We start from the raw sequence: 23,991 nt of genomic DNA on the forward strand, positions 1-23,991 counted from the left end.
TCCCAGCCTTGAGAGAGGTGACAACAACCCTGTGAGCCCACAACAAGATAAAGGTTAACATAACATCACTATTCTATTTTATAGCTTACAAACTACAAGGACAGGGCAAGCAGGCGCCAGGCCCAATCAAGCAATATAACTGACATGGAGGAACTCAGGCTAATTTATGACAGAGATTCTACAATCCTGACATCCCTCCGCATTAAAACTAACTCACTCCCCCACCTAGCCGGCATCCACCGGGCGAGGACAATCAGGAAATGCTCGATGGAAAGCCCGGAGAAGGCTTAGCTCATTCACATTCACCTTCACATTCCCAGCCTCAACCCACTCCTTGTCCCCAGAGGGAAAATCTTTCCAATCGACCAAATACTGGAGGCGACCCTTATGCATACGAGAGTCTAAAATTTGGTTAACTTCATAGTGGGTGTCTTTGTCGATGTATATCGGCACAGGCGTAGCTGGAGGAGGGTGCCATTCATCCGGGACGGGAGCTCTTCGCAGCAGGCTGGAATGAAAAACCGGATGCACATTCCTATAAGTCTTTGGTAAAACAAGTTCCACAGTTACAGCATTTATTAGTTTAACCACTTTAAATGGGCCCACATATTTTGGGCCAAGCTTCTTGGATTTTTGTTGACACCGCAAATTCTTTGTGGACAAATAGGCCAGATCTCCCACTTTCCATTCTGGTGCAGGTACCCGTTTTTTATCTGCCTGGGCTTTATAGGCCTGTTTCGCTCCTTTGAGGCTGGCAACTATCTCCGGCCACCCTGCACTGATGGTTGCAGCCCACTTATTTATGTCAGGGGCTTCGGTGGAGCTAAGTTCCCAAGTGGGTGCTGCCACTAAATCAGTCCCATACACCACTTTGAAGGGGGATACCCCCGTTGAGGCGTGGGCCCCATTGTTATAGGCAAATTCAGCGAGTGGCAGTAAAGAAACCCAGTCGTCTTGCTGATGATTGATAAAGCAGCGTAAGTATTGCTCCAAGATCTGGTTGACTCTCTCGGTTTGGCCATTAGACTCGGGGTGATAGCCTGAGGTGAGGGCTTGTTCTATGCCTAACAACTTCAGGAGCTCCCGCCAGAACTTGGCAACGAACTGGGGGCCCCGATCCGTCAGGACACGTGTCGGGATCCCGTGCAGACGTACCACGTGGTTAATAAACATTGAAGCCAATTTGGCTGCAGTAGGCAAGGCCGTGCACGGGATAAAATGAGCCTGCTTTGAAAAAGCGTCCACTACCACCCAAATGACGGTTTTCCCTTGACTGGGAGGTAAGTCCGTAATAAAATCCATAGTGACATCCGTCCAAGGCCGAGAGGGGGTGGGCTGGGGCTGCAACAGCCCTTTTTTCTTTCCCCCAGCAGGTTTTGAGGCGACACAAATGGGGCACCCCTGCACATACTTTTCCACATCCTTGCGCAGAGAAGGCCACCAATACTGTCTCCTGACCAGGTGCAGAGTTTTCACAAACCCAAAATGTCCAGCTGTTTTCGCATCGTGACAAAGTTTTAAAACCTCCCCCCTGGCCGCAGCCGGGACAAAAAGTCTCTCGCCTTTGAAAAAGAGCCCCCCCTTCTCAGTCAGATCGGGGCGGAGGGAGTAGAATTCCGAGTCCTGTGACAACTCCTTCTGGACCCAACCCCCTGGAATGGGCGTTACAGACTTCGTGTGGCTGCGCGTCACCGCGGCCATCCCCAGTTGGGCGGGGGTAAAAACTGTATCCACCAATGGGTCTCGTTTGCTGTTGTACTGGGGCAGGCGCGACAGGGCGTCTGCCAGAAAGTTCATTTTGCCGGGTAGATGTTTAAGGGAGAAGTTAAAACGAGCGAAAAACTCCGCCCATCTCATCTGCTTTGCCGAAAGCGAGCGGGGCTGCTTGAGCGCCTGGAGGTTTTTATGATCCGTCCAGACCACAAATGGCACTGCGGACCCCTCTAACCAATGCCTCCAAGTGGAAAGAGCCAATTTGACTGCAGCCGCTTCCTTCTCCCAAATGGCCCAGTTCCGTTCCGCCCCAGAAAATTTCTTTGAAAGATAGGCCAGCGGGTGCAATTTCCCATCCTCCCCCTCTTGGAGGATCACGGCCCCCATTGCCACGTCCGAGGAATCTACTTGCACGGTGAATTGCCTAGTTGGGTCAGCATGGGCCAGCACCGGTTCGGACGTAAACAACAATTTCAGTCGGTCAAACGCGTCCTGGCATGGGGGAGTCCAATGGAGAGGCGCCCCCGGACGGTTAGCTGTCTTTCCCCCTTGTTTGGTTTTCAACAAATCAGTAAGAGGCAACGCCACTTTGGCAAAATTGGGGATAAAGGTTCTATAAAAATTAGCGAACCCCAAAAAACTTTGTAACTGCCTCCTAGTACGGGGGGGGGGGTTCCCACGCCAACAGGTCCCGCACTTTGCCCGGGTCCATTTCAATCCCAGCCTGGGAGACCCTGAAGCCCAGAAACTCCACCGCATCTTGGTGGAACTCGCATTTTGACAGTTTGGCAAACAACTGGTGCTCCCGCAAGCGGCGGAGCACCTCACGGACCAGTTTAGCATGACTCTCAACATTTTCTGAATACACAAGAATATCATCAATATAAACCAACACCCCCTGGTACAATAAATCATGCATAATTTCATTAATCATATTCATGAACACGCCCGGAGCGCCGGCGAGGCCGAACGGCATTACGGTGTACTCAAACTGCCCCAGGGGAGTGTTAAAGGCTGTCAAATATTCGTGTCCCTTCTTTATTCGGACCCGGTAATAGGCCTCCCTTAAATCCAGTTTCGTGAAGATTCGCGCCTTCCCCAAGTGGCCCAATAAGTCCTTTATCAGGGGGAGCGGGTAGGCGTTGCATGTGGAGACTGCGTTCAAACCCCGGTAGTCGGTGCACAAACGCAGTGAACCGTCTTTCTTTTTCACAAAGAGGACCGGGGCCGCCAAGGACGATGTGGCCGGTCTAATAAAGCCCCTCGCCAAGTTTTTATCCAAAAATTCCCTGAGCTCCGCCATTTCCCGCGGGCTCATGGTGTAAAGCTTGGCTTTGGGGAGGGGTTCCCCCTTCTTCAATTCAATTGCGCAGTCAGTTTTACGATGGGGGGGAAGTTGGTTGCACTCCACCTCCGCGAACACATCAGCAAAGTCCCGATACTCGGGAGGAAGCGCTGCCCCCCCCGATCCCAATGCGGCCACAACCCCCGAGCTCGGGGGGCTCCGCGGCCGAGCGTGCTGCTCGCAAGCGGGAGAGGTGAATTCCACAGTCCCTTCTTTCCATTTCACTAGGGGGTCATGTTCCTTCAGCCAATCCAATCCCAACACTCAAGGGAAGGCAGAGTGAGGGGCTACCAAAGGTTGGATTTGCTCCCAATGTTTTTTTATGTCCAAGTCCATTGGGCGCGTTTTTGCCGTGGCTTCCCCTCCGGGGGCACATTTCCCATCTAATTGGGTGATTGGCAAGGGTTCTCTCAGCGGCACCTTTCCCACCCCCAAAGTCTCGGCCAGCGCCGGGCTCACTAAGGATTGGGTGCACCCCGAGTCCACGATACATCGGACACCCACTGTTTTCCCCGACTTGGGGTTGGAGAGATTGGCAGGTAAGAGCAGCAAGGGGGAATCACTCACCGCGCGTTTGCCCCTGTTGGCGGCCTGCTGGCGGGGCGCCTTTACAGCAGACCGTCCTCGTTTCCCGACTGCGCCTCGGCTTGGTCCTCCTCCTCCGGCTCGCTACTTTCCTCCGAGTCGTCCACTGCCGGTACGGCAGCCACCGGCACCAGCAGGGACTTGGCACTTTTCTTCGGGGCGGCTATCTTGGTGGGCTGAGCTTTCGTTGGGGGGCTATTCACGGCTCTCGGTGTCGATCCCGCTTTTGACGGGCATTGTGCGAGAAAATGCCCCGCTTGGCCGCAACCCAAGCACAGCCCTTTCGCCATGCGCCGGGTGCGCTCCGTCGGCTCCAGCTTCGCACGGGGCTTGACTTTCGCCGGGGTGGAAGTCTTCGCCACAGTTTTACCCGCTAAGACCTGAATCATCGAGGCCCGCTCCAATCGATTTTCCATCTCTCCAGCCAATTGGACCCACACGTCGACGGTAAGCGGGTCTTCCAAAAGGAGGCATTTGTCAGCCAGAGTGGGATCGAGGCCCCCCACAAACGCCAGTACGCATTGGGGTTCGGTCCAGTCAGGCACCGAAGACGCCAGCTCCTTAAATTCCCTGGCATACTCCACCACTGACAATTTTCCTTGCCGGTGAGCCCTGAGCTTCTTCTCTGCCGTCTCCCGTTCGAACGGCTCCACATACATCTGGCGCATGGCTCGCAGGAAGTGGTTGTAATTACGGATGGCTTGGGGATGATAACGGTACAAGTCCAGGAACCATTTGGCAGCCTTGCCTTCTAGGGCCTGCCCCACAAAACGCACCCGCTCGGCGTCGTCATGGAACGTAAAACCCATGTCCATCATGTAGGCCTGGAGATGCACCAGGAACGTAGGGAATTCTGCGGGGTTCCCCGAAAACTTAGCCTTGAATTTATAGGTGCTCCGCATCTCCACTCCACGGAGGTGGGGGGGTAGGCGCCCTGGGCCCCATTCCGCTGGCGCCGGAGCTGGGACCAGGGGCCTTGCACCCCGGCCGATGCCCCGTCCTCGTCCCGCCGCCACTCTCGCTCGATCTGCCACCCTCGCCGCCTCTGCTGCCCGCGCGGCCGCCGCCGCTGCTTCTCGCGCCGCTGCAGCTGCTGCCGCCTCAGCTCCCGCAACGTCCGCCGCCGCCGCTGCCGCCGCCGCTGCCTCAGCGTCTCCGTCCGCGCCGTCGCCTCCGGCTCCGTCGCCACCGGCTCCGTCACCGCCAGCGCCACCCGCGTCCTCTCGCTCCTCGTCTTCGTTTTCCCTTTCCCGCAGCGCTCTCGCCCGCGCCGCAGCCTCCGCCTCGATCTCCAGCTGCGCTCTGGCTCTGGCCACCGCTTCAGCATCCGCTGCTGCTTGTGTGTCCGCCATGCCGTGCTCCCGCAGGGCAAGCCCACCACTCGCTCTGCGTCCGCTGGTATCGTGTGCACCACCACCGAGCACTTCCTTCAACAGGCGTTGTGTCCGTCGTTTCTCCTCCGGATCCAACCGACCCGAAAGGTCCTGCAGCCAGTTGGTCACCCTGTCCAGCTTGTACTGCAAGTCCTGCGTCTCACCCACAGGCTCCAGTCCGTAGCTAGGCAGTGCCAGGTGCTCCGGCCACACTTCGTCCCCAGTAGGGCGGTCGTACCTCGACAATCGCCTGCGCTGGGTGACGTGTCGTTCCAAAAATTCCTCGGGCCCCGGGGTTGTCCCCGAGATTGCCCTCAGCATGCCCGAGCTGTACGGCCCTGCACTGGCGCCGTCGCCCTGGGAAAGGTCCCAATCCAGGCCCTCTCCCTGCTCAGAAAAAGTATGTCCCTCGCCCTGCATTTTCGCAGGTGAAAGGAGTTGTGAGATTTGACTTGATGTCAGACGCACAGGAAACTCACAACAAAACTTATTCAAAAGAAAAGAGTTTTATTGATTAGCACTATACGCATTGGACTGAAAGTCAAATCTGACCAGAGGCCAGATTTGCCCCAGCTTATCAATACATTTCTCCCGCCCAAAACTTGACAGTTCCCAAGGAGGGGGGTAGGAGAGAAAAGACATGTGTGTTAAAACAACAGGATTCCATTCTCCCAGCCTTGAGAGAGGTGACAACAACCCTGTGAGCCCACAACAAGATAAAGGTTAACATAACATCACTATTCTATTTTATAGCTTACAAACTACAAGGACAGGGCAAGCAGGCGCCAGGCCCAATCAAGCAATATAACTGACATGGAGGAACTCAGGCTAATTTATGACAGAGATTCTACAATCCTGACACCTGAAGCGGGAAAGATAGGGCAGCCCAGCATTATTCTCTTCCCTACAGGCAGAAAAGTAGCTGGAGGGAGGGAGAGTTTGAGTGGACAACAGATGGCAAAGAGAGGACAAACTTTTCTCTCTCCTTCTCCTCAATCACCATCAGCTGAACATGAAACCATCTGGTGCTCTTTTGCACTTAAAAAAAAACCTGGTGAGAAATATTTGAGTCAAAATAAATGTGTGGCTTGATTCTTCCACTTATATCCTTTGGTGATTTTCCCTCTCCAAACATGGCAATTTGGGCCATTTATTATGCGAGTTTATTAAAATATATCTTTTAAATATAAGTTTTCCCAAGTCACTCGGTGTCTCTTTCTCCATCAGCTTTATCCTCACCAGAACTGTGTGAAGAAGGTTGTGCCAGGGAAGAGTTGCCAACCTCCAGATGAAGCTTGAAGATTTCCTAGACTGAAAAAGTATATCCAGACTATAGAAATTAGTTCCCACCAAAGAAGAAACGGGCTGTTTTGGAGAGTATACTCTCTATCAGGGATTCCTAACCATGGCTCCCTGGAGCCCTTGGACTCTGTATGAGCTTCTTAGGGGCTCCCAGCTTTCCCCCTCTAAAGCCTTAATGGACTCAGCCACACGTTATTCCCAACATTGCTGTGAAAGCAGGAAATCGGCCACTTCCATCGACCTGGAAAGGGGAAAGAGCCTGGATGCCTATTCCTGCCTCAAACCACCTTCCCCCCCCCCCAGTCCTCCTCAGGCAGGGCAGGGAGGAGTAGCCAACTGACTTCACTTCCAGCATGGTTCCGGGCCTCCTTGAAGCCTGAAAAATATTTCAGGGGCTTCTCCATGGTCAAAGTAGATTATCTTTTATATTCTGTATTTCTAATATTGACAACTCTGAGGGCCATTCCGCACGTGTTCAAAGTAGCAGAAGGCTTACAAATGGTAAATGCTACTAATTTGCCATTCCGCATGATGTCGCACACAATCTGCAACAGTCCTGCAACACTATCGCTAAAATCGCTTCATTGTAGCAATTTCCGGTGAATCCAGAAAAATGGATTCACCCTCAGAAAATCGCTACACTCCTGCCAACAACCTGCAACACTTGTGAAAAAGACCTGTGCGTTCTCAATGTAGCGGCTGCAACAAAGTCCCTCCCTCTGGCTCTCATCTCCGAACTTCCGGTGAAGTAATCGCCATTTTTTCCCCTTGGAGTCAGCAGGGAAAGCAACGAACCAGCGAGGCTTTGTTCACCCAGAGAGGCTTCTCCGGCTATAGTCCCTCCACAGAAGTGCTTTAAAGCTCCCCTAAGTCCCCAAGCACAACACAAGTAGTCTTCCAGGCTTTCAGTGATTTCCTTTCTCAGGTCTGTTTTCCCAAATTCTTCCGAAACGCCTTTGATTTTTACATTCCTAGCTTTAGATTCTACTTCCAGGACTTTGGATTTGTCTTCTGCCACACTTTCCCACTCCTGTTGATTAGCTTCCAGACATAGGATTCTCGTTTGGTGTGTTGCCAGCTGAGTTGTGTTTTCATCAGCTATTTTTTTCAAACCATCGATTCTGTCTGAGAGCTCTTTCTTGGTATCTTGAATCTCTTTTTCAACCTTTTTGACTACTTTCAATATCTCTGAGTTGCCCTTGCATATTAGGCGATACATCTGTGCATTAGTTAGGTTTTCCATTGAAGTAAACAACTCCACAGAATGTATACACCACCATATAGTCACAGGGCGTCTCGCGAGAGTTCGGGCGATCAGGAATTATCAGTTAGTCAATCTCCGTTTTCTGTCAACATCTCCCGCTGGGCTCTCCTTAATAAGTTCTTAAGCTCTTTCTTTTGTTTATTTTAACGAGTGTATTTAGCTGGCTTGCCTCCCATCCAAAAAAAGAATTCCTTTGCAAATTGGTTAGGGGGGAAGAAGGCGGGATAGTGCCTGGCTTTAAAGAAGAGGAAAGCAAACAGAGAACTCACAGTCTTTGTGTTGTTGATTCGCCAGACTTCCGCTCTTGTCAAGCTGGGAAAAGATAGCTTGGGAAGAATGCAGGATTTTATGCGGCTGGTCGTTTCAAGATTAGAAAGTTATTTTCGACAAGGACACCATTATGGCCCCGAGCACAAGCAGAGGTAATCCGGATAACTTAGTCTCTGCGGATCTGTAGGACCCTCAGGATGCCGTTCCCGGTTCCTGGGGCGACCAGTGAGCGAGATTTGTGCATCCCGCTCAGGTCTGCCAGGTGCTTCTGCTCCTGGCCCTCTGTTTGGCTCGGGAGCTCATTACAGAATGGGCTAGCACGGCACCATCTTCAGTCGTCTCGAGCACTTATTGCACTACAATGCTCGCCTTTGAGCATCTCCTTCAGGGGAGAGGGAACATATAACAAGCTTCCACCCCAGTAACGTCCTTGCATATGCCAGGATGGTCACATCGAGAACACTGAACATGTGGTTTTTGATTGCTGTATTTACAACCAATTGCATCAGGAATTGCTGTATTCCGTCCTCACTGACTTAAGGGCTACTTCAAGACAAGCCAAATTAAAGGAACTCCTTTTGGATAAAAAATAAGAATGTATCCTCTATTATTTCCAAATATACAAGATTAGCAATTAAATGTAGAAGTGCCTGGCTAAATAGGTACAAGGGTTAGGACGGATCTATTGAACACAGGAAGTATTTTGGAACTTTAAACCAATCTTATATTATTTTGAACCAATCTTATATTGTTTTAGGATGCTTAGGGCTGATCCTGCGTTGAGCAGGGGGTTGGACTAGATGGCCTGTATGGCTCCTTCCAACTCTATGATTCTATGATTCTACTGCTGAGATAAGTTGTGCCTCCACAGATGCTGTGTCACAGCATCATGAGTTTATGGGACGCTCTGGGACAGCCTTCCTCTCAGCTCTTCTGCTCCAGTGAGCCTCTAAACGAAAGGAGGGGAAATGACAGGGACAGACAGTGAGGCAGAAGCAGCAAGGTTTCATCTGAGTGAAGAGTGGAAGGAAAGAGACAGCGGAAAGAACAGAGGGGAAATGATGCCATGATAATACTGGGCAGAAAGACAGTGATCTGATATGATGCAGAAACATCTTGCTCCTTTGCTCCTGATTGCAGCCCACAAAAAGAATCACTTCATGAGGACCACAGTGAATCTGCCTGAAACCAGAGCAATGGAAAAGGAAGTGCATGTCAAAAGTGCCTTTATGCTATGGATCATATAGTGAGGATGGGAGATAGTTGCAGGTTTTTCTTTCCTTTTATCAGGGTAGGCTGGGGCGCCCCTCCCTACTTTTACTGCCCTGCCATTTAGGTTCCCTTTTCTGCTTGTGTTCACACACACACACCCCATCTCCCAAATACTCCTAAGGTGGCTGTTGTGGTGTCCTTGATAAAGTCCGGCTGATTTCACACAGCTCCATTGGTTTTGTCTTTGATGTTCTCCCACCTAAGCCTGGATTCTGGAGGGGTGGGTGTGAAATGTGGGACATAAGGTGAAGTACTTTTGTTAGTAGCCAGTCTTGGCAATGTATCAATGTGGGTTTGTTCGCATTATTTTTCAGTAATTTGATCTTTTACATCAAGTCAGGAATTCATTATTGGGGCAATCTGCAGAAACTTCACAGTGCCTTAACAGGACATCTGGTATGTGAGAGCTATATTTTATTTCTTCTCTCAGCAGGCAGCCTTTACAGCAGGGGAAAACATTAGAAATTATGAACACTGGCTATTATTAACCTCAGAATTTCAAACATTTGTTTTTGCACATTCACATATTCTCCTCCCTCCTTTGCTCAATGATTTATCTCCTGGCAGAAGGTGTCTGAATCACCACCTGTCAGATCCATCTCCTGGCACAGGATACAACCAGGAAGCAATACCAGAGCACCTTGGTGCTGGTGGGAAGTACCTTCAAGTCTCAGCCCACTTATGGGGACTCTCTCGTGGGGTTTTCAAAGCAGGAGATGTTCAGAAGTGATTGGCCACGGCCTGTCTCTGCATCACAACTCTGGAGGTCTCAATCCAAATAAAAAGCAGGCCATGACTTCCCATGGCCTGCCAATGACGGAGAGGCAGGTAGGCGGGAAGAGGAAGACGCCAGGAGCACTCTTCCAGGGGGGCGGGGCTGGCATGGCACTGACATGCAGCATCAGGGAGGGAGGGGAGAGGCACCTAGCATCCTTACAGGGTGCCATGTGCTCCTCGGCAGCCTCTTCTCCCAAGGCAGCCGAAGAGGACTGTCTCCCACCTACCCCTTTCCTACCAACATGGTTAATGGAGCTGCTATGTGACTGTGGGCCATTCCGCACAGATTCATTGTAGCAGGAGTGTGGCAAATTGTAATCGCTACTAAAATGCAGTTATGCACAACGTCGTACACAATCTGCCACTCTCCTGAAGCCGAGCTGCAAAAAGCACTTTGTTGTAGTGCTTCCAGGGAAATCCCCAAACGTGGATTCACCCTCTGGAAAGCTCTACACTCTTGCAAGCAATCTGCAACACTAGCGGAAAAGTTCTGTGCGTTACCATTGTTGCGGTTTCAGCAAAGTCCCTCCCCCTGGCTCTCGCCTCTGATCTTCCGGCGAAGCGATCGCCATTTTTTTTTCTCTGAGCGAGCGGAGAGCAACGAACCGGCAAGCCTCCATTCACCCAGCGAGGCTTCCCCAGCTGCAGTCCCTCCACAAAGCTGGTTTAAGTCACTAAGCACCACACAGCCCCGTTTGCTGGTTCCCTTTATTTTTGACCGAAAATCGCGCCTGTGCACGGGGGGGGGGGGAGCATGGCAACGATAAAACAGCAGTTCACACGCCACCTGCTAGCTAGATGGGCCTCTCCATTGCAACGAATCAAGGCATATTCGTTGCAACGTGTTTTTTTAATTAAACCTGACTTAAAGGGAAAGGGGCTTTTCGGGAGCATGATAACGGCCGCCCATTGGCTGCTCATTTGATTGACGGCCAGGGGCAGGACAAAGCTCGGCAAATATTGCTTCCTGGATAGCGATTTTTGCCGAGACCGGAAACCTGTGGGAAACGATTGAAACGCAACTGGATTCCACTACAAAGGCAGGTATGCATAACGATGAATTCCACTATTTAAAATGGTGTTTTTTCGTTCCAAAACCAATTTGCAACATTGATCCTGGTGCAGAATGGGCCTGTGTTTACTTGCTGGAATGTTACAGGTGATTGTTGCTATTTATATTGTCACAGATGGCAGGGGGCAAGGGGATGGAGCCCAGCAAAAAAAGGGGGGAGACAAGGAAAGAAATGACTCCCCAGCGGAAAAAGGCCTGAAGGAAAGGCAAGAAATGGGATGGAAAGGCCCAGAGAAGACAATCACAGCCTAAGTGTGCCTGGGTGGGCCGAGGGAGATAATTGCCTCCTGAGGCATCCAGGTCCACTCTAGAGATGATGCCCGGCAGAGACGGAACTGGTGGCTCAGCACGGGTCTGTTACCGGCTACCCAGGGTGACGCTTAGGTCTATACGGGATGCAGGCCTGATGGCCTGTAAGAGGCTATGGGCTCCCTCTCCCCTTTCCAGCCAACACTTGGTTGAAAATGTTACCATAAAGCTGTAGCCTGTTTGCCAATCCTTGAGCCAAATACCTGCCAACAAGTCAATGAACTCCAGGCTGCTTAAAGGATAACAACTAATAACATAGTTTTATTTAGAAGAGAAACACACTTTGTATAGAAAGAGGAAAGGGATGACTAACTGTTTAACTGTTCTACTTTGTGTTTATTCTGTTGTGGAGGCAAACAGGAAGAATGTTCTTCCTCTGATTCTTTTAAGCAGCTTGACATTCTAACTGTTTTTTCCATATTTAAATTCTACCAACTCTTAAGTCCATCAAAATCAATGGGCATAGAAGGACAGCCTTTCTTTTTAGGATCTCTGTTTAGGATTGCTCTTTCACACACACTAAGTGAAATACTTTCAATCCACTTTGCAACTGGATTTTACTGTGTGAAATGGCAAGATCCTTGCAAATGGCCACTGTGGATTTAAACTAAATTATTTAGCAAGTGTGAAAACGCCCCAAGTTTTCAGTCCCTGTATTTTTCAGACCCATGTTTCTCCCACCAGCCCTAGTTGAAGGACAAAGTATGGGCTCTGGGCTTGTTAATGGAAGGGGTATGACCAAAAGAAGGCCATGGTGCCTCCAGTCCAGTGTCCTCCACTTACTAACAGAAGGGAAGGCCAATTGTCCAAAAAAAGGGGGGGACCCATCATTTAAAAAAAACTCCCAGACCTTTCCAGTCACCCATAACCATTCACAAGTGGACTGCCTCAGGGATCTGTCCTGGGCCCTGTGTTGTTCAACACAATTATAGATGATTTAAATGAAGGAATAGAGGGGGTGCTTATTAAATTTGCAGATGATCCTAAACTGGGAGGGGTAGCAAACAAAGCAAAAGACAGAATCAGGATACAGGATAATCCTGACAGGCTGGAAAACTGGGCTAAAATGAATAAAATGAAATTCAATAGGGACAAATGTAAAGTTCTTCATTTAGGTAGGAAAAACCAAATGCATCATCACAGGATGGGGGAGACCTGTCTTGGTAGTAGGATGTGTGAAAAGGATCTAGGGGGTCTTGGTATTAAAATATTAAAATATTAAATAGCAAACTCTGGCAGTGAAAAATCTAAGAACCCATCCTGCATCCACCTTCTCCATCACCCCAGTCTCCCCCCCCCCCTCTCAAGGCTTCAGGGTTATAGATTTCCAGGGGTGCTGGCTATTTCCAGTAAAGATAGAGCTGATCTGTTAGACTTGCTTATAGCTCTAATACTAGTACACCAGACACTGAACGTGAGTCAGCAGTGTCACTCAGTGGCTAAAAAGGCAAATGGGGTTTTGGGCTGTATCAAACGGAGTATCATGTCCAGATCACGGGAGGTGATGGTACCACTTTACTCTGCGCTGGTTCAGCCTCACTTGGAGTACTGTGTTCAGTTTTGAGCACCCCAGTTGAAGAGAGATGTTGACAAACTGGAATGTGTCCAGAGGAGGGCAACAAAGATGGTGAGGGGTTTGGAGACCAAGACGTATGAGGAAAGGCTGAGAGAGTTTGGTCTGTTTAGTCTGGAGAGAAGACCACTAAGAAGTGATATGATCGCCATCTTCAAGTATTTGGAGGACTGTCATAGGATGGAGCAGAGTTATTTTCTGTTGATCCAGTGGGTAGGACCAGTCCCAATTATATGAAATTAATTCAAAATATTTTATGATAAACATCTGGAAGAATTTCCTGACAGTTAGATAGGTTCCTCAGTGGAAATGTCCTCCTCAGGAGGTGATGGGTTCTATTTCCTTGAAAATTTTTAAGCAGAGGATAGACAGAAATACAGATTCTGTGAATTTAGGCAGATTGTGAGTGGGTGGGCAGAAGGGATTCCCTGTCACTTGGGGTTGGGAGGTGAATTTCCTCCAGGCCAGACTGCATTTGGATTCTGAGTTTATTTTTGGGGGGGAGGGGGGCGGGCATCATCTGGAATTTGGGTGATTGAGGGTGTGTAGGTAGTTGTGCCCCCTTCAAGGATCGCTGCCTTGCCGTGGCAAGGGGGTTTGCGTAGCTCAGTGAAGCTATGAGCTATGCCGTGCAGGGCCACCCAAGACGGACAGGTCATAGCGGAGAGTTCTGACAAAAGGTGATCCACTGGAGAAGGAAATGGCAAACCAATCCAGTATCTTTGCCATGAAAACCCAATGGACAAGTTAAAAAGGCAAAACGATATGACGCCGGAAGATGAGCCCCTCAGGTCGGAAGGTGTCCAATATGCTACTGGGGATGAGCAGACGGCTAGTACGAGTAGCGCCAGAATGAATGAAGCGACTGGGCCAAAGCCAAAAGGATGCTCAGTTGTGGAAGTAACTGGTGGCGAAAAGACAGTCGAATGCTGTAAAGATTTTTATTCCATAGGAACCTGGAACGTCAGATCCATAAATCAAGGCAAGCTGGACGTGGTCAAACAAGAGATGACAAGATTGAACATCGACATTTTAGGAATCAGTGAACTAAAATGGACAGGAATGGGAAGATTTTAATTCAGATGACCATCAGGTATACTACTGTGGACAAGAATCTCGCAGAAGAAATGGAGTAGCCTTCATAATCAATAAGAGAATAGGAAAAGCAGTCTTGGGATACAATCCTCAAAATGACAGGATGATCTCAGTTCGAATCCAAGGCAAACCATTCAACATCACAGTAATCCAGGTCTATGCCCCAACCACTGCTGCGGAAGAGGATGAAGCTGACTAGTTCTATGAAGCCCTACAACACCTTCTAGAAGCAACGCCAAAAATGATGTGCCTATCATCATGGGGGATTAGAATGCTAAAGTAGGAAGCCAAAAGATAACCGGGATAACAGGTAAGTTTGGCCTTGGAGTAGAAAATGAAGCAGGGCACAGGCTGGTAGAATTTTGTCAAGAGAATACAATGGTCATAGCAAACACTCTTTTCCAACAAGAGACAACTATACGTGGACATCACCAGACGATCAACACAGAAATCAGATTGACTATGTGCTCTGCAGCCAAAGATGGAGAAGTTCTATGCAGTCAGTAAAAACAAGACCAGGAGCTGATTGCGGTTCAGATCATCAGCTTCTTGTTGCAAAATTTAGGCTTAAATTGAAGAAAGTAGGGAAAAGCACTAGGCCACTCAGGTATGAACTAAATCATATCCCCAACAAATATACAGTAGAGGTGACAAATAGATTTAAGGAATTAGATCTGGTAGACAGAGTGCCTGAAGAACTATGGACAGAGGTTCACAACATTGTACAAGAGGTAGCAACTAAAACCATCCCAAAGAAAAAGAAATGCAAGAAATCAAAATGGCTGTCTGAGGAAGCTTTACAAATAGCTAAGGAGAGAACGGAAGTGAAAGGCAAGGGAGAAAGAGAAAGATACGCGCAACTGAATGCAGAATTCCAGAAAAAAGCTAGAAGAGATAAGAATGCCTTCTTAAATGAACAGTGCAAACAAATAGAAGAAAACAATAGAATGGGGAGAAAATTTCAAGAAAATTTCAAGAAAATTGGAGATATGAAGAGAACGTTTCATGCAAAGATAGGTATGATAAGGGACCAAAATGGTAGGGACCTCACAGAAGCAGAAGAGATTAAAACAAGGTTTTAACCTAGTTTCCTTTTTTGACCAAGTAACAGGTTTGCTGGATCGGGGAAATTCGGTTGATGTCATTTACTTGGATTTTAGTAAAGCTTTTGACAAGGTTCCCCATGAAGTTCTGATGGATAAGTTGAAGGACTGCAATCTGGATTTTCAGATAGTTAGGTGGATAGGGAATTGGTTAGTGAACCGCACTCAAAGAGTTGTTGTCAATGGTGTTTCATCAGACTGGAGAGAGGTGAGTAGCGGGGTACCTCAGGGCTCGGTGCTCGGCCCGGTACTTTTTAACATATTTATTAATGATCTAGATGAGGGGGTGAAGGGACTACTCATCAAGTTTGCAGATGACACCAAATTGGGAGGACTGGCAAATACTCCGGAAGATAGAGACAGAGTTCAACGAGATCTGAACACAATGGAAAAATGGGCAAATGAGAACAAGATGCAATTTAATAAAGATAAGTGTAAAGTTCTGCATCTGGGTCAGAAAAATGAAAAGCATGCCTACTGGATGGGGGATACGCTTCTAGGTAGTACTGTGTGTGAACGAGACCTTGGGGTACTTGTGGATTGTAAACTAAACATGAGCAGGCAGTGTGATGCAGTGGTAAAAAAGGCAAATGCCATTTTGGGCTGTATCAACAGAGGCATCACATCAAAATCACAAGATGTCATAGTCCCATTGTATACGGCACTGGTCAGACCACACCTGGAGTACTGTGTGCAGTTCTGGAGGCCTCACTTCAAGAAGGACGTAGATAAAATTGAAAGGGTACAGAGGAGAGCGACGAAGATGATCTGGGGCCAAGGGACCAAGCCCTATGAAGATAAGTTGAGGGACTTGGGAATGTTCAGCCTGGAGAAAAGGAGGTTGAGAGGGGACATGATAGCCCTCTTTAAGTATTTGAAAGGTTGTCACTTGGAGGAGGACAGGATGCTGTTTCTGCTGGCTGCAGAGGAGAGGACACGCAGAAATGGGTTTAAACTTCAAGTACAACGATATAGGCTAGATATCAGGAAAACGTTTTTCACAGTCAGAGTAGTTCAGCAGTGGAATAGGCTGCCTAAGGAGGTGGTGAGCTCCCCCTCACTGGAAGTCTTCAAGCAAAAGTTGGGTACACACTTTTCTTGGATGCTTTAGGATGCTTAGGGCTAATCCTGCGTTGAGCAGGGGGTTGGACTAGATGGCCTGTATGGCCCCTTCCAACTCTATGATTCTATGATTCTATGATTCTATGATTCTAAGGTGGCAAAATTATACAGAAGAACTATACAAGAGCGAGCTTAACATCCCTGATAACCACAATGGGGTAGTTACTGACCTGGAGCCAGACATCCTAGAATGTGAGGTCAAATGGGACTTAGCAGTAAAAGAGCTACACTCAATATGCCAGCAAATTTGGAAAACTCGGCAATGGCCACAGGATTGGAAAAGGTCAGTTTACATTCCAATCCCAAAGAAGGGCAATGCCAAAGAATGTTCAAACTACCGCACCATTGCACTCATTTCTCATGCTAGCAATGTTATGCTCAAAATTTTACAAGCTAGGCTCCAGCAATATATGGACCGAGAACTTCCAGAAGTACAGGCAGGATTTCGAAGAGGCAGCGGAACTAGAGATCAAATTGCCAACATACGCTGGATCATGGAGAAAGCTAGGGAGTTCCAGAAGAACATCTACTTCTGCTTCATTGACTATGCTAAAGCCTTTGATTGTGTGGAGCACAACAAATTGTGGCAAGTTCTTAAAGAAATGGGAATACCAGAGCATCTTATTTGTCTCTTGAACAACTTATATGCAGGTCAAGAAGCAACAGTGAGAACTGAACATGGAATCACTGATTGGTTCAAAATTGAGAAAGGAGTTCAGCAAGGCTGTATACTGTCGCCTTGCCTATTTAACTTGTATGAGGAGCACATCATGAGAAAGGCGGGATTAGAGGAGTCACAAATTGAGATCACGATTGCAGGGAGAAATATCAACAACCTCAGATATGCAGATGTTGACTGGCAGGTGGCGACTAACCCAGTAACAACGCAGACCCAATCTTGGCAACAAATTGGCTGCAGCCGTTTATTAACCTGGGCCCCTCCAATGGGAGGGTTGGCCCGCATGCAGGTAAGGGAGCCCACCACGACCGCAGTGCTCCGGCTCCACACCTCACTCCCAGCCGGGAGGATGGGATGCCTTCTGCCGCGGGATCCTTGGGAAGTGACCTTCGAGGGCCCCACGGGCGTCCGCCTCCATAGGGCCCCCTCCCCTCGCTTGGCCCCGGGCCCCCGGCCTCCCAGCCGGGTAGGCCGCGCCCGATTATGGCCGGTCTCCTTAACGAGACCCCCTACTCCGGAGAGTCCCGTACGCACACAGGCTCCACGCCAACAGGCTCCCTGCCTTGCATGACCCGCCACTGAACAGGAAGCGCAGGTCCCTGTTCCCGCCAACCCTCAGCTAAAACTTTAACCAAAACATCCCGCACATCGGACAGCCAGAGGTCACAACCTCTGTCGGAGAGGTGAACCCCATCAGTCCGAAAAAGCAGCGGGGAACGAAAAGTTATGTTGGGGTGCGGGACATGCACGCCCCCCAGTGAAAGCACCATCTTCAGTGCAGCCTTATTCACCTTCTGTTTGGCCCAGTTCATCCGATCAGACCGTCTGGCGGACCGCCAAACGAGTCGATCCAACATCTCGGACCATACCAACAAGGTATGCGGCATGCGCTGTCGCAGTATGGTCAGGTCTTCCGTTATGGCAGCGCTCAACTGGCGTCCAGTCATGGCAGGTAAATCATTCTCTCCCAGATGGATCGCCAAAACATCCGGAACGCCACACCAAAGAACGTCGTCGGCCACGACCCGCAGCAAGGACGACCACCGCAGCCCCCTCCTTCCGGACCAGGTAATCCTGCAGACATCCCCCAGGCCGAGATGCACTCCCCATCCGGTAGAAGACACGTGCCTGGCAGCCCAGTACGGAATACTGTGCCCCACCACCATGACCGCTGCTGCAGCTGATGGGATGCCTGGGAAAAAACCATAAATCAAACGGTGTGTTGAGGGTGAATGTAAGACTTATAAGCCTGAGAACGTCACCGTCCCCTCCGCTTAATGACCCTGGGTGGCTCGCCAGCCAAATATGCATCAGTGGCAGCTCCAATGCGAAAGGAATGGGCCCCGTACATGGAGGGTTAAAGCCCCGCCCTCTGAAGGCAGGGCTGCAGAATGGCTACCAGCTGATACCGCGACAAGCAAGTCCCGTTCCGATGCACGAACGGGGCTTCCGGTAACGAAGGCCTGATCTTGAGGTATGCGGCCATAGCCCGTTGCGGGCACTCGGCCGCCCCCGGAAAAGCTGGAAGGTACTCATGGCTCCCTCTGCCCCCTTGGTCACACTTGGACCGGCGGACCAGGCACTGCACTCCTGAGTCCACCAATTCAACGTCCTCAACCATCAGGCCCATAGAGGACTGTGCGGAACGGGACTGAGCCACCAACTCCCCGCCACGAAAAGCCCTATGGAATGCTACAAAAAGTCAGAACTGGCCACGGCAGACAAACGCCCAACCACGATCAGGCGGCGCCAAGATGCCACGGGTCTGGCGGGCACGCTGCTGGTTCCGCTGCCGCCGCGGGGGCAAGGCACCGAAATCTCTCGACCTGAAACAGAGAGAGAGCATCAGCCAACTCGTTGGTAACCCCCGGAACATGCCTGGCACGGAAAGAAACGTTGTGCGACAAGCAGGACAGCAGGACAGCAGGACAGATGCGGACCATCACCACAATGGGGAAAAACTCCAGGAAGGTCATGTCGCGGTGGACCTCCGCCGCCCAGGCGTCTGGCCACCGGGCAGTGCACCACTCCCCGTTGAAGTACACCCCGAACCTGCAGCCCCCTGCGGCGTCAGAGTGGACCTGCAGCCGCTCCCCGGGGGCAAATGGCGTTTGCCAAATGGCCATGCCATTGAAACCCTCCAGGAACTGCTGCCACACCTGCAGGTCTGCCTTCATTTCCATGGTGATGCGAAGGCGGTGAAAAGGACAACCCCCGGGTGGCAAATGACAAGCGGAAGCAGAATGCCCTCCCCAGGGTGACGACCCTGCAGGCGAAGTTCAGGTGTCCAAGTAACACCTCCATATCCCGCAGCGCACACTTCCACCTGCCGCGAATGCCCCGAATAAGCTCCAGTAAGGAGGCCACTTTGTCCGCTGGCAACCGGGAAGTCCCTGCTACGGTGTCAAGCTCGACCCCCAAGAATGTGAGCCATGGCCTCTTGAAACGCCCGCATACTGACCGCGCAGTCGTCCGTGCCCCCCGAGCCAGCCATCAAAAAGTCATCTAGGTTTCTCAGAGGTTTTCTGCAAATCTTACTCAGCAGCTCAGTGGGTAAGTAGTTTCACCCCCTTCTGAAGAAACCATCGCTGGATCTGTGGGGCCTGGCCAGCTACCGCCCGGTATCATATCTTGTGTTCCTGGGTGAGGTGTTTGAAAGGGCTGCTGTGTACCAGCTCCTGGCTCTTCTGAAAGAAAATTCAGCCCTGGATCCATACCAGTCTGGCTTCCATCCTGGCCATGGGGTGGAGACCATGTTGGTCACCTTGATGGATGATATCTGGTACCAGATGGGTAGAGGCGGATCTGCCATCCTTGTGTTGTTAGATCTGTCAGCCATATTTGATGTCGTCGACCATGATATAGGTATGCCATCTAGTTGACATGGAGATTAAAGGGATGGACTTGAAATGGCTGACCTCCTTTCTCAAGAACAGGTCACAGAGGTGGGGGTAGGTGGGGAGTTATCAGACCCCTTTGTGATCCCTTATGGGGTACCTCGGGATGATACTCTCCCCTACCCTTTTGAACATCTACATGCGCCCTCTGGCCCAGTTGGTATGGGGATCACAAAGGGGTCTGATAACCTACCCCCACCTCTATGACCACTTTGAAAGGTGGACTCCATAGCCAGTTTGGTGTAGTGGTTAGGAGTGCATACTTCTAATCTGGCGTGCCAGGTTCGATTCTGCACTCCCCCACATGCAACCAGCTGGGTGACCTTGGGTTCGCCACGGCACTGATAAAACTGTTCTGACCGGGCAGTGATATCAGCACTCTCTCAGCCTCACCCACCCAACAGGGTGTCTGTTGTGGGGAGAGGAATGGGAAGGCGACTGTAAGCCACTTTGAGACTCCTTCAGGTAGGGAAAAGTGGCATATAAGAACCAACTCTTCTTCTTCTTCTTCTTCTTCTTCTTCTTCTTAGAATCCTAGAATCCTAGAATCCTAGAGTTGGAAGGGGCCATAGAGGCCATCTAGTCCAACCCCCTGCTCAACGCAGGATTAGCCCTAAGCATCCTAAAGCATCCAAGAAAAGTGTGTATCCAACCTTTGCTTGAAGACTTCCAGTGAGGGGGAGCTCACCACCTCCTTAGGCAGCCTATTCCACTGCTGAACTACTCTGACTGTGAAAAACGTTTTCCTGATATCTAGCCTAAATCGTTGTACTTGAAGTTTAAACCCATTACTGCGTGTCCTCTCCTCTGCAGCCAGCAGAAACAGCATCCTGCCCTCCTCCAAGTGACAACCTTTCAAATACTTAAAGAGGGCTATCATGTCCCCTCTCAACCTCCTTTTCTCCAGGCTGAACATTCCCAAGTCCCTCAACCTATCTTCATAGGGCTTGGTCCCTTGGCCCCACATCATCTTCGTCGCTCTCCTCTGTACCCTTTCAATTTTATCGACGTCCTTCTTGAAGTGAGGCCTCCAGAACTGCACACAGTACTCCAGGTGTGGTCTGACCAGTGCCGTATACAATGGGACTATGACATCTTGTGGTTTTGATGTGATGCCTCTGTTGATACAGCCCAAAATGGCATTTGCCTTTTTTACCGCTGTATCACACTGCCCAGCTTGCTACTGGGGGGTAAACGGTCATGACTGGGGAAGGCACTGGCAAACCACCCCGTATTGAGTCTGCCATGAAAACGCTAGAGGGCGTCACCCCAAGGGTCAGACATGACTCGGTGCTTGCACAGGGGATACCCTTACCTTACCTTATCACACTGCCTGCTCATGTTTAGTTTACAATCCACAAGTACCCCAAGGTCTCGTTCACACACAGTGCTACCTAGAAGCGTATCCCCCATCCAGTAGGCATGCTTTTCATTTTTCTGACCCAGATGCAAAACTTTACACTTATCTTTATTAAATTCTTCTTCTTCTTCTTCTTCTTCTTCTTCTTCTTCTTCTTCTTCTTCTTCTTCTTCTTCTTCTTCTTCTTCTTCTTCTTCTTCTTCTAGCATTCTGCCCTATTGATGTCCCTCCCCTCCACACAGCCTGCTTTCCTCAGGTTCCAAGTCCCCCAAATCTCCAGGTATTTTCCAGTCCACAGCTGAGTGAACAACCCTTTGTGAGTTTCCCATTGATATTGCCAGTAAGCAGACTCTTGGTGGAAGTAACTTCCTTATTTAGGAACAAGCAAAACAGGACTTCTCTAAATTCTTTAGAAGACTAAAGGATGTCTACTCAACTACCTCTATACCCCCGGAACCTACTCCCTCCCCTTGATTCCAAATTCATGGATAAAAACTCCAGATAACACCCCTCCCATTTCCTTTCATGAGTCCTGAACAGAAAACTACCTTCAAGGCACAGTAGTCCTGCCAGGGCTCCAAGGACACAGATACAAGGACCCCACAACCTGAGCCCAGGCATCAAGAGATTGACTGCCTCCCTGCCCCCCTGCCCCCACAAGGAATGGCAGAGTTGGGTAATACCAAGCCCAGACCCCTCACCTTCTGAGCCATTGTTGAACCATCCCAACTTCTACAAAGCAAAGCAAAGGCACACATACAAAATGGAGTTATAACAGTCATGGCAAAAGTATGTAGATATATTGGCAGACTCTTCTCACCCTAGCCTTACAAGCAGAAGGTCTCAGGTTCAATCCCTTTCATCTCCAATTAAAAGTCTTCTCCTAAGACCTGGAGAGCTGATGCCTGACAATACAGACCTAGCTAGATCTAAGGTTTGAATCAATATGAGGGAGTGACAGAGTTTAGCTCTGTTCACCTGCATCCCCTATTTTGAAGTAAAAATTATACTGTACCACACAGGAGACATGTGAGACAAAGTTGGCTGCCCTCATGGTGTCTAGCTGGTTGGGGATGTTGCAGTACTAGAGTTTATCATCCTTAGTAACAGGGAAGGTGGTTCAAGCATGTCTGTTGGGTTGTGTTAAGCATTCCCATTTGAGGCAAACTCTCCTGTCAATAGATAGAAATATCCTGCTTTGGATAATGTCCTCATTTTCCCCACTCAGTTCTGCAGAGGAAACTTTTGTCCCCCAAGATGCTTTAAATGGTGGTTGTTATTCCGATCACAAATGCTTTTCTCTCGGCTTCCGGTTGCATGGGGGAGAGGTGAGATGACCTTCCTTGCTCTCTAGAGCTCAAGGCTGCTAAAGGGAAATTTGTTTTCTCTTTTGCCAGAGATATTGAGTCTGGTCTTTGTTCCTGGAGAAAGGGGAACAAAAGTAGGTACCTGCTGTAAGCTTAGCTGTTCAGAAGAAGCGGAGACGAAGGGGAATTCCACCTCCGCAACAGAAGAGCGGCACAGCTCTGAAAGTTTGGCCATTCCCTTTACCTAGAAGTGTATCCCCCATCCAGTAGGCATGCTTTTCATTTTTCTGACCCAGATGCAGAACTTTACACTTATCTTTATTAAATTGCATCTTGTTCGCATTTGCCCATTTTTCCATTGTGTTCAGAGCTTGTTGAACTCTGTCTCTATCTTCTGTAGTATTTGCCAGTCCTCCCAATTTGGTGTTGTCTGCAAACTTGATGAGTAGTCCTTCCACCCCCTCATCTAGATCATTAATAAATATGTTTAAAAGTACCGGACCGAGCCCTGAGCCCTGAGGTACCCCGCTACTCACCTCTCTGATGAAACACCATTGACAACAACTCTTTGAGTGCGGTTCTCTAACTGACTTCCTCGGATCACCAAATTGTCCTCCAGATGTTTGCAGATCACTCCCTTTAATATCTGCTCCATTATCTTACCCGCAACAGAGGTCAGACTCACTGGTCTATAGTTTCCCGGGTCATCCTTCCTCCCTTTCTTGAAGATCGGAATAACATTTGCTCTCTTCCAGTCCTCCGGGACATCTCCAGTCCTTAAAGAGGTCCCGAAGATGATGGACAAGGGTTCTGCAAGTTCTCCGGAAAGTTGTTTGAGCACTCTCAGTGTAGCTAAATGCCTCTCAACAACCTCTCTATTTAGTGTAGCTAAATGCCTCTCAACAACCTCTCTATCCATGTTTCCCTGCCACCCAGCCACTATCCGTTGGCTACTGCCATCTCTAGATGTGCCTAAACCCTTTGACCTGTGGGGAAAAACAGTTGTAAAATAGGCACTAAGCCTTTCTGCTTTCTCTGCATCTTCCGTTAGAGTTTGTCCATCCGCACCCAACAGTGGGCCTATTGCCTCCTTTACTTTACGTTTGCTCCTCACATAACTGAAAAATCTTTTCTTGTTACAATGGGCTTCCCTGGCCAATCTTAGCTCACTCTCAGCTTTGGCTTTTCTGATGATTGACTTGTGTTGGTATATATGCACCGAATGATAAGAAAGCATGTTTTTATAAAAAATTGGAAAAGAAATTACTAGAATTACCCAATGAGGATATGATCTTGATGGGTGACTTTAATGGAGTAATAGATAAAGGACTAGATAGAGATAGTACCAAAAAAGTTAATATAAAAGACAAAAGGGATGGATTACTTCCCCAAAATTTTCACAAGATGGTAAGTCAATTAGGTCTGAAGGATATATGGAGAGAGTGAAATCCAAGACAGAGAGAGTATACATACTACTCAAATAGATTTAACTCCAATTCCAGAATTGATATTATTTGGGCAACAAAGAGAGTTACAAACGAAGCCATTGATATGGAACTTCACCCTAGGTTCC

General features: G+C 49.3%; 1 long non-coding RNA gene across 1 annotated transcript in view; it reads right to left on the reverse strand.

The window, feature by feature from the left end:
- Positions 1-312: 312 nt before the first annotated feature.
- The window catches only part of LOC143822508 (uncharacterized), a 108,188-nt gene continuing 84,509 nt past the window's right edge, over positions 313-23,991 (reverse strand). The window contains exon 4 of the long non-coding RNA XR_013226185.1: positions 313-508. This is a non-coding gene — a long non-coding RNA (uncharacterized LOC143822508). The remainder of the gene's footprint in view (positions 509-23,991) is intronic.

The sequence above is a fragment of the Paroedura picta genome, chromosome 1 (genome assembly GCF_049243985.1).
Source record: "Paroedura picta isolate Pp20150507F chromosome 1, Ppicta_v3.0, whole genome shotgun sequence".
In the NCBI taxonomy this organism is placed as follows: Eukaryota; Metazoa; Chordata; class Lepidosauria; order Squamata; family Gekkonidae; genus Paroedura; species Paroedura picta.